This window comes from Pongo pygmaeus, chromosome 9 (assembly GCF_028885625.2).
Source record: "Pongo pygmaeus isolate AG05252 chromosome 9, NHGRI_mPonPyg2-v2.0_pri, whole genome shotgun sequence".
Taxonomy (NCBI): domain Eukaryota; kingdom Metazoa; phylum Chordata; class Mammalia; order Primates; family Hominidae; genus Pongo; species Pongo pygmaeus.
In genome coordinates, this window is record NC_072382.2 from 23463883 (window position 1) to 23484179 (window position 20297).

Consider the following 20297-nt stretch of genomic DNA (forward strand, 5'->3'; position numbering starts at 1 on the left):
AACTATGCTACTGGGTTATGTATTTACTATAATACTATACTTTTTCACATTAGAGTATACTCCTTCTGCTTTACAGAAAAAAAGTTAACTGTAAAACAGCCTCAGGCAGGTCCTTCAGGAGATACTCCAGAAGGCACTGTTATCATAGGAGATGGCAGCTCTATGTGTGTGATTGTGTCTGAAGACCTTCCAATGGGACAAAATGTGGAGGTAAAAGTCACTGATATTGAGGATCCTGACCTGGTGTAGGCCCAGGCCAGTGTGTAAGTTTTATATCTTTGTTTTTAACAAAAAAAAGCTTAAAAAGTAAAAAATAAAATTTCAAAAATTAACAATGGAATAAGGATATAAAGAAGATATTTTTGTACAGTATACAATGTGTTTCTTTTTTAAGCTAAGTGTTATTACAAAAGTCCAAAAGATAAGCAAGATAAGTTTATAAAGTAAAAGAGTTACAGTAAGCTAGTTATTAAAGAAAAAATTTTAAAATAAATTCAGTATAGCCCAAGTATCAAGTGTTTATAAAGTCTACAGTAATATCCTAGGCCTTCACATTCACTCACCACTCATTCACTCACTTACCCAGAGAAACTCCAGTCCTGCAAGTTCCATTCACAGTAAGTGTCCTAGACAGATGTGCCATTTTTAATCTTTTGTTTGTTTATTTTTAAGAGTCAGGGTCTTGCTCTGTCACCCAGGCTGGAGTGCAATGGTGTGATCATAGCTCACTACAGCCTCTCACTCTTGGGCTCAAGTGATCCTCTTGTCTTAGCCCCCTGTGTAGCTACAGGCACATGCTACCATACCTGACCAACTTTTTTTTTTTTTCCTGTAGATACCAGGTCTTGCTATGTTGAACTCATAGCCTCAAGCAATGCTCCCACCTCGGCCTTCCAAAGGCTGGGATTATAGGCATGAGACACCATCCTTGGCCCTTTTTAATCTTTTGTACCATATTTTTACTGTACTTTTTCTATGTTTGGATATATTTAGATACACAAATACCACTGTGTCACAACTGCCTATAGTATTCAGTATAGTAACATGCTATTATATATAGGAGCTTTATATATTATATATAGGACCTATATATATTATATATAGGAGCTTTATATATTATATATAGGAGCTTTAGGCCATACCGTATAACCTAGGTATGAACAGTAGGCTAAACCATCTAGATTTGTAGAAGTACACTCTGTTGTTGTTTGCACAACAACAAATGTGTTGTCTAGCAACACATTTCTCAGAATGTATCCCCACCATTAAGTGACATATGACTATATATATGATTACACCAATGAACTGATGGCAGTATCATCAGATTTCTCAGATTAAGGGCTCAGAAATCTCTTAATGAGAATATGCTGAAGAATGAAACTACGTAAAGTCACTCAGTTACTGTGCATCTAAACATTTGACTGGAATCTCTTTCAAAAGAATACAGATAACTGTTGCATGTGTGTATCCATGTTTAAAATTGCCAACTCTGGGCTGATCTAAAAACCAGCATACCATAAAACTAAAAACAGTCTTAGAAAGGCCAGAATATGCCAGGTCTAGAGATTCTGAAATCTGCCTCATGTATATTGTCTTCCTTTTCTCGATTGTCCAGTTGTTGGAGTTTGTAATGAATACTGTTAGTGCACCAGCCAGATCCTCCCTTCCGGCAAAGAGGTACTCAATCGATCCTTTCTTTCCAGGAGTGTTACCTGCTGCCAGCTCAGGACTGAGTCTCTCCCAGTAACTGCTCTCAGCCAAAGGGGGACTGCCTTGCTCCCCTGGGCAGTACGTGTCTAATGGCGAGGCCACACTCAGGGACAAAGGTTGGGCTCCCTTACCTCACTTAGGCATCTCTCTAGAGCCATCCTACGTTCAGGGCCAATGGTATCAGCTACAACCTTTGCTACACCTGCATCACAGTTCAACTTCTCCCTCTGCTCAATTCTGCTTCTTTTGCTTCCTCACAGGTGGTATTCCTGAGAACATTCCTGAATACACCTCACATACACATGAACCAATATTGATACAATTAATGAAAGTCCATATCTTATTCAGATTTCCTTACTTGTTACTGAATGTCCTTTTTCTGATCTAGGATCCCATCCAGGATATCCAGGATATACCACATTTAGTCATCATGTCTCCTTATATGACAGTTTAAAAGACAATATTTTTTAATTGTGTATATCTTTTTGTAAAAAGTCTATTTTCTAACCACACATATAATAGCTTAACTGGGTATAGAATTCTAAGCAGGAAATCATTTTTAACAAAAAAATTTTAGACAACTCTCCGTTGTCTTCTAATGCAAGTATCATTTTAAAATGTTTCACCATTCTTACTTCCCACCATTTCTATGTAACCTGCTTTTTTTTTTTTTATCACTGGGGCTTTTACAATTATTACTTAGTCTGTAGGACTCCATAATGAAAATGTACCCAAATGAGTGGGTGTTTTTCCACTCACTGGTGCTAGGCATTGGTGGGTCTTAAAATTCATGATCTTCAGTTCTGAAAAGTTTCTTATGTTAATTGTTTGATAATATCTGCCTCACATTTTTCTCTTCCTAGAATCCCTATAAATCGGAATTTGGACTTAATAGTTTATCTATTAATCTTACTTTACCTTTTGCTCTACTTTCCTATAAATTTCTTCAACTTTATCTTCCAAACCATCTATGTACTTTTTAAAGGTAGGTTGTCAATTTTTCTACTTCGAAGAATCTTCCATATTCCGACTGCCCTTTTGCACACTCACTCTCTTTCTCGCTTTTAACAGCATCTTGTTCTTATTATAGATCCATTGTCTAATATCTGAGGATATTAATTATAGTTTGTTTACACATTTACATTTTCTTCTACTCTTTATATTTTGTTCCTCTAAGTTCCTTCTTGATTGTTTTGGTCACTCTCATCTTGGCTGCATTAAAATATCGATTAGAGTTCATAGGTGAAGTGATTACACCGTGGCCCTCAATACAATGCAATCAATGGGCCAATCAGCTTTTTCGTTGGGGAATCCACAAAAGTCAGTATCTGTCTCTTCTCTGGGGCCCTTCAGTGTCTCTTAAAAAGCATTCCCTAATTTCCAGTCTTCTGGCTGCTGGGCAGTTATTAGTTTGCAGGTGTTTTGGTGTCTCATCTTAGGGCTTCTGCTGCTTAATTTCCTTGAGTCTCAAGCATATCTGCCCCACCCCTGTCTTTTGAGATACCTGATACTTCCAATTCCTGTGCTGTTCTGGGATCCAAGGGACAAAACTTGCTTGTTTCCCAATGGTGGCCCCACTATGATGACTCAGGTGTCTTCTCTGGAAGTCAGTTACCACTCCACCACCTTCAATAGCTGTGACTGGGGATGAGGGATGACAGTTCCCTAGTTGCATCAAAATGGAGCTTTCCATTTCTTATTTTTCTAACCTTTAGAGAACACTTCCAAGAGATGAAAGGCCAAAAGTATTGCTACTTCATCATTTTAAAACTAGGAGCACCCAAGGTTCCTCCTAAGCATATTATACCAAAGTACACTAACTTTAGTTGAGAATGACACAAAACACACTTCGAAAGATTTATGCCCAGCAAGAACACTTTTTCCTATCTCCTGCTAGCAACTATCAAATTTAAGTGAAACTTAACAGTCTTCAGAAACTATTATGTGTGTGACTATCAAGAATACAATGGTCCACATTCAATATTAGATATTCTATAAATTACCCATTTCATGGTTAGGACTTTAAATATAAGCAGAAACAATATGACTTTACATTGTACAAATATTAAAAATTTAACCTCTGATATTTCAGGTAAAAATATCATTTTTCCATTTTCTCATACTTCTCAAAACCAAATCCAACACTGCCCAGTTACATGTAAGTCAAATATTACCTCACAAGTAAATATTTTTTCTGAGAAAACAGAGAAGTGCAAAAATTATTTATGGGCACAAAAAAAAACAAAAAAAAACCCTGGAAATCCTGGGCCTCTCTTAGCCATCTCTATAGCACCATTGTAGTTCTACAATAATTAGTGTTATATACAGTGGTCAGGCAATGGGAGGCCAAGTATCATTTCCCCAGCAAAGGAAATGACAAAGCCTTTAGATCTACAAGTTACATGATGGGTAATGTATTATATTTGCAATAACATACAAACATACCCAAGTTTAAGTCAATTATGAAAGAAAAAGTCTTACTCAACAAACATGGAAAAAATTCAAATTTGTTTATTTAAGACAGTAGGAATAAGTGTTGTCCTGCTTTTGGTTTTAAAGGTATTTTCATGGGGCACAGTGGCTCATCCCAATACTTTGGGAGGCTGAGGTGGGAAGAATGCTTGAGCCCAGGAGTTCAAGACCAGCCTGGGCAACATAGCAAGACTCCATTCCTACAAAAAAAAAACCTCAAGAAAATTAGCCAATGTGGTAGCAGACACCTATAGTCCCAGCTATTCGGGAAGCTGAGGCAGGAGGATCCTCTGAGCTCAGGAAGTTGAGGATGAAGTGAGTTATGATTGCGGCACTGTACTCCAACCTGGGTGACAGAGTGAGATCCTGTCTCAATTAAAAAAAAAAAATATATATATATATATATATATATATATTTCCTTTGCCTTAAAGCTATATGTCTTCCAACAGTAGTAGCAGAGATAGCAGCTGTAGTTGGATAGAAAATCCCTCAGTTGCCGGGCGTGGTGGCTCATGCCTGTAATCCCAGCACTTTGGGAGGCCAAGGCGGCAGATCACGAGGTCAGGAGATCAAGACCATCCTGGCTAACGTGGTGAAACCCTGTCTCTACTAAAAACACAAAAAATTTGCCAGGCATGGTGGCAGGTGCCTGTAGTCCCAGCTGTTGGGAGGCTGAGGCAGGAGGTTGGTGTGAACCCAGGAGGCGGAGGTTGCAGTGAGCCGAGGTTGCGCCACTGCATTCCAGCCTGGGCAACAAAGCGAGACTCTGTCTCAAAAAAAAAAAAAAAAAAGAAAAAGAAAAAGAAAATTCCTCAGTTAAGTTCAATAATTTTTTATTTTTATAAAATAATAGTGTGATTTTCACTATTTTAAAATTAAACTATATTGTCTGGGGAGTCAATTCTTCATCATAAATTTTAGAAAGGTAAACCAAAGTATAACATCTCAAATCAAAAGTCTATTGATAGTTACTTCTGGGGGATTAGGGAAACATGGGAAAGAAATTACTTTTTATCATTATTTTAACTCTTTACATTTTTTAACCATGTGCATGTACTGCATTTTTTTTTAAAGTCCTTTGCTACTATGAATAGAAAAATGGTGTAAACTGAGCCAGCAAACTCATCTACTCCAATTTCCCAAAATCAGGGTAGTCTTGCTTAAATCAGTATTTTTCAAGGTCACTTAAGTTTTCTTAAAACTGAAATTTTTTCTTAAATAAAATTTAATAAAAAACTTGATTACTTGATTACTGTTTAATTACTTCTTATAAAGGACCATCAGTTTCAATTAACATAGACTATTAGTGTAAAAAACATATGAATGTCAAAATTTAAAAATATTAATCAATGTGGTACCTAAGACAATCTCTTGGTTGATCTTTGGGAAACACTGATCTAAACACTCCCACCCTTATAATACCAATTTTCAATGAAAACCAAATAAAACAAAGACCAGCTTCCAAGTCATCCAAATCAGAAGCACTGCTTGTTTTTTGTGGTTTCTTAAAATGAAAAAACGAAGCGTTCACAGCAACACTGAAATGATAAGATACAATGTGCAAAAACTACCCTGGGGATGTCATCCTTCACGTGTTAAATGCACATCTGGGCCAGAGCCTGCTGGTTGCCTTCCTTAATACCCATTCTTCCCTTCTTCCTTTGCAGGAGAATACTGATTTTTAGCCCAGCATATTGTGGCCTGGAATAAAGCGTTATATTCCAACCTCCCTACCAGCTAGCAGTGGCCATATGATTAATTTCAGGGAACAACATGAAGCAAGGTTGTGAAGGACTTTGAAAAAGGCTGCTTAATGGAAGCTGAGTTGGCAGAGACAGGCCCCTTTTGCCCTTCATCTAGCCAATTCTAAAGTTATGGCTGCAGCTGCAGTAGTCTCTTGAACCATGCAGTAATCTTAGGGTTGAAGCCATGGGCTAAGATAATGGAACAGTATCATAGGAATCAAGGTCCCTGATAACACCACTGAATTACCACGCCATTTTAAAATCCCAATCATTTCTTCTTTTACTGTTTATCATAAGGAATCAAACATATGCAAGAGTTCTAGTCTTTAAAGTGGGTGAAAAATAAACTTCTGTCTTATTAAAGTAACTATGACAGGCCCAGAAAAGTAAGCGTAAATGGTCAATAAAATAAATTATGAAAACAAAATAATATTCACATCATTATAAGAATATTTGCTCAAGGTATGTCACTGATATCATCCAGGTAATTCTCACAACTACTACCCCAATCTACGCTATCATCCCAAACACAAGGACTTGTACGAGGAATCTTTCATCCCTCCTCACTCAATTCACGCTATACACAGTTAAAAATTATCTTTCTCAAACACCATTTTTTCTCTGCCAAGAAGTTTCATTTCCCTTTTGCCAACTATATAAAAACTGAAACACAAATTCATTCACTTCTTCCCATTGCTACCACCTAGAGCTACCATCATTCATCTCCCACAAGAACTACTGTTAACAGCCTTGTAACGCATTCGCCTGGTCCCGTTCTTACTCCTCTCCAATTCATTCTCTACATTGTAGCCAAAACAATCACTCCAAAGTGCAAATCTGAACTTCACTTCCCTGCCTAAAACCTGTTACTGGCTTCTCACTCCCCTCATTCTTTACAAGGTCTTCCATGAGCTGACCTTACTCCTACCACTTTCCTCCTTCCACTCAAGCATGCCCCAGTTGTGCTGAAATTTTTACAGTTCCTCCAAGGTAACATGCTTTCTCTTCGCAAATGTTCCCTACACCTCCAACGTACACTCTGCTACGGTTTTAATGTGTCCTTTCCAAGAGTCTGGTGTTGAAACTTAATGGCCAATGTGACAGTAATAAGAAGTGGAGACATTAAAAGGTGATTAGGCCATGAGGTCTCCTCCCTCATGAGTGGAATTAAGGCCCTTATAAAAGAATCTTCATGAAGTGTTCCTTCAGCCAACTTGCCTTTCTGCCTTCTGCTCTGTGAGGACACAGCATTCAAAGGATGCAGCAACAGGGTGCCATCCTGGAAGCACACAGTATCCCTTTCCAGACAACTGAACCTACCAGCACCTTGATCTTGGACTTCCTGGCACGCAAAACTGTGAGAAAATACATTTCTGTTCTTTATGTATTTTATTATAGCAGCACAAATGAACTAAGACACACTTCTAGCTGTGTTTCCCTCCCATCCTTGAGGTTTTTCAGTTAAACCGTTTCTTCTCCCATTAAGCCTTCCTTGACCTGTAGACTAACTTAGAACCTCATACAGAATTCTCTGCCCCATAGTACTCCTACTCCCCCTTTGTAAAAGCTGATCATGCCAGTCGGGTCATTCTTGTCACACCCGACTGAAACAGAGACAGGAAGCCAGGGGGAAAAGTCCTTAGGGTACAACACATTGCTCCAAGAATGTAATTCTCTGCAAGCCTGACTGCTGAACCTGCTCCTTGTAACCTGACACCAGTTTTATCTATGCTTGCTGCAACTCTGGAACTAATTTTGTCCACAGCAGTTGCTCACCAATCAGGACTTGCCAGCTCCCCAAACCCTTACCCAAAGCCAGTGCACTTTCTCAAAGAACAATAGGTAACATTTCTTCTTTTTGTAAAACCTCTAGTTTTTTTCTTTTTGCTTTGGAGAGAGTGCTTTTGGTTCATGCTGGAGACTCTCTGTTTTGCAAACTGATATTGCCAATAAAACTCTTCTTCCTACTATCTAGCCATCCTAGTCATCCTTTGGACAATATCGTCATGACATTCATCACACAGGATTCTGTAAGAGCAGGGTCTATCTGGGTCATCACAGTCTAACTGCTAGCACAGAACCTGGCAAAAAGCAGATGATTAATGAGGTTTTACTGTATGAATGGATGAGTGAATGAATGAAGGGAGATTTTAGAAAACTAACCTTTTATGACCCTACCCACTGCTTTTTCCACATCTTATTTAGAAATAATTACACAACCCCTATACTCTTCAGCCTCCTTTCAACGTCAACAATCATCTAAAAGTGAGATTTTCAAGAACTTTAACAGAGAGAAGTTTAAGTTTATGATAAACCCGCAGATTTGCACTTTCAAAGAATTCTGAGGCTGTCCTTGAAAAGTGATGATTTTCGGGGAACAACACACACTGGGGACTGTTGGAAAGGGTGGGGGTTGGGGGAGGGAGAGTATCAGGAAGAATAGCTAATGGACTCTGGGCTTAATACCTAGGTGATGAGATGACCTGGGCAGCAAACCACCATGGCACACGTTTACCTACGTAACAAACCTGCACATCCTGCACATGGACCCCTGAACTTAAAAGTCAAAGAAAAAAAAAGAGACAAGTGATGATTTTCAGTGCTAGAGAGAACTACTTCACTCATAATGTGCCAGTGAAACATGCTAAAACATATTTTACTAAAACATGCTTTACTAAACATGCTAAAACATGTTTTACTAAAACATGCTAAATTACCAAAGTAGTGACAGTTCACTATTTGTGTTGTTTTTTTTTTTTTGAGACAGAGTCTGGCTCTGTCGCCCAGGCAATCTCCGCTCACTGCAAGCTCCGCCTGCCGGGTTCACATCATTCTCCTGCCTCAGCCTCCTGAGTAGCTGGGACTACAGGTGCCCGCCACCACGCCCAGCTAATTTTTTGTATTTTTAGTAGAGACGGGGTTTCACCGTGTTAGCCAGGATGGTCTCGATCTCCTGACCTTGTGATCCACCCGCCTCGGCCTCCCAAAGTGCTGGGATTACAGGCATGAGCCACCGTGCCCGGCCCGACAGTTCACTATTCTTGTCTCTAAGATTTGCTTCTTCATTTAACACTGGTGTCCTCAGATTCCACTTTGCTATGAAATACGTGGATAAGGTAGGGTAGCTTTTAACAGTACACAGAAAAAAGCTATATGGTATCACCCAGAACACTGTGGGTTGGGACAGTACAGATCATGGTCATGGGTGGCACTATAAGGTAGAGGAAGAAAAGAAGGAAAGAGGAAAAAGGAAGATTTTTAAAAAAGGCTTATGTCTTCATATACAAATATAACACCAGAACCCAAATTTACAAGCCTTTGAGAAGATGGAAACCGACAACTATAAAGAATAGCCCAACTTGGCATCCAGAAGTGTCTAGCTTGCTACAGATTATATAAAATACTGGCAACGGACCAGGGCTCCACTTCCAGACTTTATACAGTCAACAAAAATACTTTAGTTTGTGTAGGTTAAAAATATTCTACTCTTTTTGTCCTCAACTTGCTAGGAACAGATATTTTTAGTAAGAACCCAATCAACCTTATCAAAATCAAACATCAAAAATAGACTAGAGCAACACTGGAAGCAAACTCACTATTTTTAGCTCTTCTGTCTATTCCCTGCCACTACCCACAAAATTCTGACTGTAAAGTCCATGCCTAAGAGCTTCGTTATTCCAAACAGGTTCCTTCTTGTGACCCTTTTTTTCCCCCGAACACCTGAATGCAGAAAACACTCGATTGATTAAAGATTAATACTGCTGCAAACCATGACAGCTGCCTTTCCTCTGAGGGCTTTGGGAGGAGGGTGGTAGGAATAGAAAATGATAGAGAGCTTGCATCAGTATTCCTCTTGGGAATCTATTACATGGAAAGAAAATTGCTATTTCAATTCCCTTTTGTTGCTAAAAATAGCAGTCTCAATTGATTCAGGCAAACAGTGTAGGGGCTTAGCAGTGCTGAATTTAGAAACCACAGAAGTCCCTGAGAGCAAATGCTAACGTAGTCTTAACACACGCCAGCTCATATTTTACAAAGAACAAAGAAGAGAAGCATGCAGGCTGCAAGTTAATAAAACAGCAGCAACTTCCTCCATTTTTATTAAAGACAAACAGTGAAAGTGATACAATATAAGAACATTCTAACTTGTTCTCCTAATCATATTATAAAAATAATTTTACAGAAAAATATTAGTTTATGCATATACCCAGATATTGTGGGCATTTTCCACAATCCCATGGTATGAGGAAGCACACATCTTTCTTCAAGAACAGTAGATTACTATAGAAAGAAAATGCCCAGTTTACAAATGTCCTGTCCCAATACAGAGTCCCCTTTTTCCCACTCAGTCTTTTCAGGTTCCCCACTGAGCACCTCTCTCTTCGACTCTTTACTCCCCTTCTTTTGACCCAACCAGAAACTGGAGACCGTTCTACTTGCCACTTAAAAAACTGGCAAACCCAAACAACAACAATAACAAAAATTCAAAGCATCTATAGGTCCAGAACAGAAAAACAAAACAAAAAAAACTGTGAAAAGCAGATTTGCTTAAGGCAGTTATTCTCCTGGGCCAACTTCCAGGCAAGGCCCTGAGATTCCTTCTGGTGGCACCATAACCCAAAAATGCCTTCTGCCTGATTTTTTCACTTTATTTGGTTAACTAAAAACCCTTCCAAATAATGATTCATTTTGGTTAATGCCACATCCTCTTTAAAAATGCAAACCCATGTATAAGAATTAAACGGCTATCAATCTTTATGCCTCAGTGTGATCAAGAGTCAAACTACTTTGTGGCTTCCTTTGGGAATACCCAAAATGTAGGAGTAACATGGAAGGGGCCTCATGAGAATAGGAATTCTGACTGGGAACAAAGCAGTTACTACTTTTGAATCACAGGGCCTGGTAAGACACCACAATGGAAAGGCTTTTGCTATTTTAGTGCAAATACAATATGAGAAGTGGTGAAGAACATGGACAATAAAATCAAACCAGCAAGGTTCAAGTCTAGATTCAAATCCCAACTCTGCCACCTCTATTTAACCTCTGTGGCTAGTTAACTTCTAGCAATAGTTAACCACTATTGTCTTGGTTTCTTTATTTGTAAAGTGAATACAATATTATCTGTCTGATAGAGTCATTGTAAAGATTCAGTTAGGCCGGGCGCAGTGGCTCACGCCTGTAATCCCAGCACTTTGGGAGGCCGAGGTAGGATCACTAGGTCAGGAGATCGAGACCATCCTGGCTAACACGGTGAAACCCCATCTCTACTAAAAATACAAAAAAATTAGCCGGGCATGGTGGTGGGCGCCTGTAGTCCCAGCTACTTGGGAGGCTAAGGCAGGAGAATGGCGTGAACCTGGGAGGCAGAGCTTGCAGTGATCCGAGATCATCCCACTGCACTCCAGCCTGGGCGACGGAGTGAGACTCCGTCTTAAAAAAAAAAAAAAGATTCAATTAACTGTTAATAATAGCACCCACCATACCGGACTCCTTGCAAATTAAACGGAACAATGTATCAATGTATGTAATGTATTTAGCATGAGACCTGGCACAAAAGAAATTCTCAATAAATGTTAGCAATTAGACAAGGAGTGCTAGAAAGTAGAGGGGATACAGAAGGCAGAGAAAAAGCTAACTAAGGTTAGCTATGAAAATACAGCAACAAAAGAAAAAGTAGGTAAAACAGATTTCGTCAAAACTAAAATTTTTTTGTACATCAAAAGATATTATCAAGAGAATGAAAAGACAACTGATATGGTTTGGCTCCGTGTCCCCACTCAAACTCATCTCCAATTGTAATCCCCATATGTCAGGGGAGGGTCCTGGTAGGAGGTGACTGGATCATGGGGGCAGTTCCCTCATGCTGTTCTCGTGACAGTGAGTGGGTTATCAGGAGGTCTGATGGTTTAAAAGCATGTGGCAGTTCCCCCCTCGATCTCTCTCTCCTGCCGCCATGTAAGACATGCCTTGCTTCCCCTTCACCTTCCACCATGATTATAAGTTTCCTGAGGCCTCCCCAGCCATGCAGAACTGTGAGTCAATTAAACCTCTTTTCTTTATAAATGCCAGTCTCAGGCAGTTCTTTACAGCAGTGTGAAAACAGACTAATACAACAACCCACACATAGAATGAGAGAAAACATTTGCAAATCATCTATATAATAAAGGTTTAGTATCTAGAATATATAAAGAATTTGTACAACTCAGTAACAAAATGATGATCCAATTTTAAAATTGGGCAAAGGACTTGAATAGACATTTATCCAAGAGGATATACAAATGGCCAACAGGAATAAGAAAAAAGCTCAACATTATTAGGGAAATGAAAATCAAAACTACAGTGACACACTAGGTTGATCGTAATTTTTAAAAATGTAAATTAAGTGTTGGTGAGGATGTGGGGAAATTAAAGCCCTTGTACATTGCTAGTAGAAATATAAAATGGTGCAGCCACTGAGGGAAACAGGTTGGGAGTTCCTCAAAAAGATCAACAGAATTACCATATGACCTGGCAATTCCACACCTAGGTATATAGCCCCCAAAACTGAAAACCTGTATTCAAACAGAAACTTGTATATGAATGTTCCTAACAGCACCACTGCCAATAGCCAAAAGGTAGAAACAACTCAAATGTCCAACAAATGATGGCAGAATAAACAAAGTGTAGTATATACATATAATGGAATATTATTCAGCCACAAAAAGGGATTAAGTACTGATACATGCTACAATGTGGATGAACCTTATATATGAACATCACGCTAAATGAAAGAAGCCAGACACAAAAGGTCATCACCATATTCTATTTACATGAAACATCCAGAATAAATAGGTAAGTCCATAGAGGAAGAAAGCAGATTAGTGGTTGCCAGGGACTGTGGAAGGGAGGATAGAGAGAGACTGCTTAGTGGATATGGTGTTTCCTTTTGGGGTGATGGAAATGCCTTGAAACTAGATAGAGGTGAAAGTTGCACAACAGTGTGAATGTACTAAAGCCCCCTGAATCGTACACTGTGAAGTGGTTAATGGTTAATTTTATGTAATGAGAATTTTACTTGAATTTCTTTTAACCTCCCCCGCCAATTTTTTGGGGTGATGGGGTTTCTGAAGTGATTTTACCTTTATTTCCTTCACTTTTTAAGCCAATCATGAAATTTCACAGTGATTTCTGGGGTGGGGGCAGAAGGAAGGCGGTGTTAAGAATCATCGGGGCTGTGGCCAGTTGGCCCGTGAAGATGCAGGCAGGGTGGGCCCTCACTGGGGCAGCTGGAGGGGCACGGACTGCCCTGCTGGCAGGTAGGTGATGTTCCGAGAGCAAGAGCTGGTATGCAATGTCCTCCACGACTTCCAGCTAACACAGCTCGATCAGGCTGTCCCCTGCGGTGGCCAGTGAGTTGGTGATCAGCTCGGCTGCCTTGGAGTCACCCTCAGCAGAGATTATGGTTTTCTGCTACTCAGCCTTTTCCACCACAAATCTGGCCCTCTCTGGTTCCTGCTGAGCCACCTTTTTGGCTTCCATGGCTTCTGTGAACTCCTTCCTGAAAGTCAGATGTGTCAAGGACACGTAGTCCAGGATGAACCCAAAGGTGGCTGATCACTCTGTAAGGTCGTCGCTCACCTGGCTGGAGACCAGCTCTCTCTGGGTGGTTAGTTCTCCAGCATCAAAGCGTGCCAGCACTGACTTGATTTGGTAGTGATGGACGGCAGCACACACTCATCATAGTCCTCTCCGATGCTGGTGAAGATGTGAGGAAGGTGGCTAGCCATAGGCCGGAAGAGGATGCGTTGTGTGATGTTGACAATCTATAAATCTTTGCTACCAGTGATGACTGGTGCATTATGTGGTCGAGAAAGGCAAAGATAATTGGTTTCTGTACCCATGGGATAAGAAAGTGAGTCCCTTCTCCTACTACGATGTCCTGTACTCCATGGAATTGGTCAAAGACGGCAGCTCTGTGCCCAGCATCCACATTATATAAGACAGAGTTTACCACACCTCCTGCAACGGCTAAGGCCAGGCCAAACTTGCCAATGGACTCAAACACTTTGGCAGCCATGTTTTCTTCTGCTGGGCCCTCTCACACCTTCTTCCACTCTGACGTCCACATGAATTCCCCCCAAACCCCTTTTTTTAAAAGTTACTAAAGATTAGCTTTTTACCAAGGGCTAGATCAGGAAAGGGACACAAATTGCTATTTTTCTTGGTGTATCATTCCTTGAATTTGGGAAGTAAAACTAATCAATATATCACTCAATTTACACTACAGAATATAGAGAATCCTAAGTTCGGACTGCTCCTATGGGTAGAACAGCCTTTTAAAATTTAAATCTAAATGTATCAAGTGCCTAACATGTGCCAAACACAGTAGCAGATACTTTACAGACAATGTCTGTTTTAATGGATCCCAACACTCTATAAAGTACAATCAGTAGTTCCCCAAACAACCCTAGGAGGGTGGTAGATAATAAGACCTGATTAAAGCATCTAATTTAACAGATGAAGTGACAATCTCAGAGAGGTTCAATGACTTGTCACTCATCACATCATAATCTGATCACCACAACATAAACCCAACTATACAATACAATATTGCTTTATAAACTAGGAACTACCTATAACAGACGCATTTAGCAATAATGCACTGCGCATACACAAATACTCCAAAGAGTGGATTCCTCATTAATCTGATAATGCTGAATCTAACTTTATTTTTCATTATCTTTAACCAACGTTTTAACTTCAAATAGTCCACCTGGTATTTCCCAAATACAACATGCCAGGGAATCAGTTTCATATTGTGCCCAAGTCACTCTTCACCACAGAGAATGACGTTTTTCTTTATTCCCCATTCCCATCAGCCACTTTTTAAATAACCTGAGGCTAGGCATTGTGGCTCACATCTGTAATCCTGGTACTTTGAGAAGCCAAGGCAAGAGGATTGCCTGAGCCAGGAGGTTGAGGTTGCAGTGAACCATGATCATGTCATTGCACTCCAGCCTGGGCAACAGAGACTGTCAATTAATTAATTAGTTAATTAATAACGTGAACTTCAACTGGGCACAGTGGCTCACATCTATAATCCCTAGCACTTTGAGAGGCCAACGCAGAAGGATCACTTGAGACCAGGAGTTCGAGACCAGCCTGGGCAACAGCAAGACCCTGTCTCTACAAAAAATAAAAAAGGTTAGCCAAGCATGCTGGCACCTGCCTGTAGTCCCAGCTACTCGAGAGGCTGAGGAAGGAGGATTCCTTGGGCCTAAGAGTTAAGAGGCAGCAGTGAGTTATGACTGGGCCACAGCACTTCATCCTGGATGACAGAGGCCCTGTCTCTAAAAAAAAAAAAAGATCCACCGCTGACTGCAACCAATAGCCTGACTGCTGCCCCTTCCTTTTGCAGTTTCAACAAAACAACTAACCAGCAGCATTTCTTCCTGATAAGAGACCACCAACCATGGAGTGTGTATAGTCCATTCTCATGCTGCTGATAAAGACATACCCAAGACTGGGTAATTTTTAAAGGAAAAAGATTTCATTGACTCACAGTTCAGCATGGCTGGGGAGGCCTCAGGAAACTTACAATCATGGCAGAAAGGGAAGCAAACACATCCTTCTTCACATGGTGGCAGCAAGGAGAAGTACAGAGTGAGGGCAGAGGAGAGCCCCTTATAAAACCATCAGATCTCATGAGAACTCACTATCAGGAGAACAGCATGGAGGTAACCACCCCTAAGATTCAATTACCTCCCACCAGGTCCCTCCTACCACATTAAGGAGATTATGGGAACTACAATTCAAGATGAGACTTAGGTCGGGGGGACACAGCCAAACCATATAGAGTGGTTCTGGCCAGTCTACAGAGGAAGCACAATAAAGGTTTTTGTGTGCTCTGCTTCATCTTTTGATGTCAGAAGATCAAAAACTCCACCCTGAGATCATGCTAATGCTGCCATTTTTTGGACACGGGTTCCATGCCATGGAAAGGTCCGAAGATCAATTGCACATGTGCACATTTTCTCCTTCCATGAATATTCATGGTGCCTCCTAGAGCTTACTGAACATATATATTTGGCCACCCTGCCTAGCATAAATTCCTGTTCCCTTTGCCCCTCCCTGGAAGTGTCTGTTTCCAACTTCTGGTGGGAGGCTTTGCTTCCCAGCTTGTCAGGATGACCACCCTGCAGGCTGCAAACCTTTATGAGAAATAAAGCTCTTCTTTCCAAATTTATGACCCTTTTCATTCTTAAGTCAACATGATTACATTAAACATCTCCTTAACTTATAAACAGTATGCAAACACACCAGTAGGACAATTGTGTCTACTACACAAGTGCCCTTGAAATACTGTATATAACTCAGGTCTAATAAAAGTGAAAGAGGTGTAATGAGATCTACTTGGTATATAATTCCACTAGCTAACCTATCTTCAGTGGTCCACATTTATATCCACCAAGATAAACATAAGGGAAGGTCTACTGTAGATTATTTGACTTATTTCAACATAATTCATCCAGTTTAAGATTTTAGGCTGGGTGTGGTGGCTCACGCCTGTAATCCCAGCACTTTGGGAGGCCGAGGCGGGCAGATCACCTGAGGCCCGGAGTTCAAGACCAGCCTGGTCAACGTGGCGAAACCCGTCTTAACTAAAAATACAAAAATCAGTTGGGCGGGGTGGTGCGCACCTGTAATCTCAGCTACTTGGGAGGCTGAGGCAGGAGAATCGCTTGAACCCAGGAGGCGGAGGTTGCAGTGAGCCAATATCACGCCACTGTACTCCAGCCTGGGTGACAGAGTGAAACTCTGTCTCGAAAAAAAAATAATAATAATATTCTTCATATAAGAAGTGGGTAAATTCTCCAAAAACAGAGACCCTGGATTTTATTCACTCTGTCTCACCTCACTAAGAGATTTAGAAATGAGATTTCGAAAGCTATTCTCCTTTTAAGCCACCATGCTTATCACACTAACACTACAATAAAGTCCTATGTTTGGGCCAGAGTCTCCTGGTGAATCATTACCTTTTCTTTAAGGATTAAATATATCTTAAAGGCACGTGTTTAAACATACTGATGCTAAGGCCCAGCACACCTCTAGGTACTTTACACCTAGGAGAAATCAAGTAAATCTACTTGTCATGCCTGACTCACTCAGGCCTGGTCAAGAACTTCAAAACAGCCTCACCAAAAGACAGTTTAATAAACAGTTTATACATCTTGAAGACTGAAATAAATAATGGTAGTATCAACAACAAATGTGAGAAAAGAAAGGAAGAATGCTCATCTATTCTCAACTAATTTTTTTTCTCATCCCTGAGAAGTCAAAACCATGGAAGCTCAACACAATTCTTTCTTGTTATACAACATCCAGCTGGATCCTCTTTCTACTTTTTGGTAAACCCCCAGACTGCCAATAAAATTATGTTAAACAACTTAACGACTAACAGACTTTTCAAAATGAACACTCAGTGAAATTCACTTCCAACTAAATCTTTTTAAAGGGGCTTCATATAATCCAACACAATATTTCTCAGTTACAGAGATTATACTCTACATACAATAGTGGTGGATTGACCAATAGTCAGAAAACCTATTTTCTGGTCCTGGTTCTGCTAGCTAAATCAACCTGGACCAGTGGTTAATATTTCTGAGCCTTAGTTTCAGCATCTTTACAATGTAGTTGCAAACCAAATGAACACCCAAGACCCTATGAGTCCATGACTATGATGACTATAAAATCACAGTAATGACTTCTCTCATCTTTAATTTATTAAAAAAAAACCCACACATCCACAAGTTTTAGAAACAGTATGTCAAGTCAGAGCTGTGATTTAAAATAATAAACCTACAGCTAGCTCATCTTCAACAATTTAAAATAGAAAGAACATGAATAACTGAATTAAAAGAAAAACGTTTTGATTATTTTTACCTTCTCTCCCACAGACCTTTAACAAGAAAACTTGAGGCTAGTTTCTATGACTTTTATTTCTTCTGTGAACCCTTAGGTGGAAGTGTTAAAGACTGGTGAAATAACTTTCTGTTTATCATTTGAAGTTTGTTCTATTCAACTTCTTAGATAAGCTACCCTTTCAGATGCAGCGGACGGGCAGCAGGTACAGCTGACTGTGAGCTTCATGGAATCAAAGAAAGCATACTTTCCTCCCTTCAAGAAGCTACCTCTCACAAATAGAACTTTTAATACAAGTCTGATTTAAACATCCTCTTATGTACTTTTCAGTGATTTCATTTATTTCCTTACGTGGCTTTTTATTCTACAAATGTACCATAGAAATTTCCTGGTCTCCAGCAAAAGTTTCAAATGTAAATTATTTAACAAAGTTTACTGTCTGGACTGAGCTCAAAGAGAGAAAAAACAACTTCTCTGATGCCTGAAGTTATAGTTGTGCTGTTACGGACCTACTCACCTACTTTGCAATTAATTAATTAAAAAATTAATACTATCTGCTATTTAACATTTTGAAAACACCTTCAATCCCTTCACAAGATTAGGACACTACTAAACACATAAACTTGGTATTTTATTAAATTCTATTAGATGTACAATAGTCCTCATTTTACTTAAATTGTCATTGATCCTTAAGATGCAAGGACATCTGAAACAATTCTTTAAATGTCATAACTTTCTATGCCATTTGCTAGCCCTTACTAACTTACTACTCTATTGCCTTTCCCTTTTAGTTTGTCAGAATGAACAAGACCTTTAAGATGCTGGTATGTGGCAGCACTGTTTACAATACCAACATTGAAACCAAAAGGGGCCACTAAATACTTTATAATATGTAATTATAGAGCATGTATAGCACACATAATAGCATATAGATATAGTATATAATTATGGTGCATACTAATCTTTTATACCCATATTTATATCTATATTATATGTAGCATATCTATATTACACATTATAGCATATCAGTACAATAGAACACAACACAGTTATCAAAAATTATGGCACCAAAGAATGGTGACTGGCAGTGAAAACTTGTCTATGATACACAGCCAAGTGAAGAAAAAATGGATTATTTTTTAATTAACAAAAATTAACTATTTTTGTTTTAACAATGTTTATTTCTCCAGAAGATCTTTAATTGAAATTTCTAAGGATCATCACCTAATGATGAGTCAAAAGAAGTTTACCAATAATCTAGCTCACAAATAATCCGATTCCCAGATATAGTGGGAGGAGTAACAAGTACAGTAGCCATTTTTTGTTTTGGGAAAAAAATCTAAAGAATCTAAAAGAGCCACAGACCAAAAAGTTGATGGTAGTTACCTCTAGGTAGAGGAATATAAATAATTTTTCTTTTCTTTTTTTTTACTTAGCTGGATTTTCTAATTTTTCTATAAGTAAATATATTTCTTATGTAATGTTTTTATAGTTTAAAATTCAAATAAAATTATATTCTGTATATTAGTTAAACAGAATTGGGCCAGGTGCGATGGCTCACGCCTATAATCCCAGCACTTTGGGAGGCCAAGGCGGGCAGATCACCTGAGGTCAGGAGTTCAAGACCAGCCCAGCCAACATGGTGAAACCCCATCTCTACTAAAAATACAAAAATTAGCTGGGCGTGGTTGCAGGCACCTGTAATCCCAGCTACTTGGGAGGCTGAGGCAGGAGAATCGCTTGAACCCAGGAGGTGGAGGTTGCAATGAGTGGAGATTGTGCCACTGCACTCCAGCCTGAGTGACAGAGCGAGATTCGGTCTCAAAAAACAAAAAACAAAAAACAAAACAGAATTACACTATGCAAGCCCCCATGTGGTTACTGCCACAATTGAGATTTCTGCTTAATTCAGTTTGTATTTAAAGCCTCGGACAGAAAAACACATAAACTCCAGTTTTCCAGAAATGAAACAAACAAAAAAGTACCAAACATACTCTGCCACCTCTTGAGAAAGGAGAGTCCACTGCCCACTATACATTACTGCCATAGTTCATCTCTCCCAACCTGAGATCAAGAAGTACACTGGCAAAGTGGAGGAAAAAAGGTGTGATTAAAAACCAAAATGGATTAAAGGGTAGAAAGAGGGTGAATTGCTGTGTTTTTTTCCTACTGCTTTACCATAACACCAAATACTTGGAGAGGGAGTTGTAAAACTCAGCATTAAGAGATGGGGGTTTGTCCTGTGACGGGAATTTATATCAACAAAATGCCTTATAAGCCAGGTAGGGTGGTGTGTGCCTGTAATCCCAGCTACTCAGGAGGCTGAGGCAGGAAAATCAGTTGAGACCAGGAAGTCAAGACCAGCCTGGGCAATATAGCAAGATTCCATATCAAAAAAAAAAAAAAAAAAAGCCTTATATTCATGAGTTATTTCTCTAGCATGCTCAAGATTCAAACAGAATCAAAGT

The 20297-nt window shown here is 39.5% G+C and overlaps 1 protein-coding gene and 1 pseudogene across 1 annotated transcript in view; both read right to left on the reverse strand.

Annotated features, from left to right (window-relative positions):
• HSD17B12 (hydroxysteroid 17-beta dehydrogenase 12) overlaps positions 1-20297 on the reverse strand; it is a 172906-nt gene that overhangs the window by 106080 nt on the left and 46529 nt on the right. The window lies entirely within an intron of this gene.
• On the reverse strand, positions 5446-14592 carry LOC129007107 (prohibitin 1-like; annotated as a pseudogene).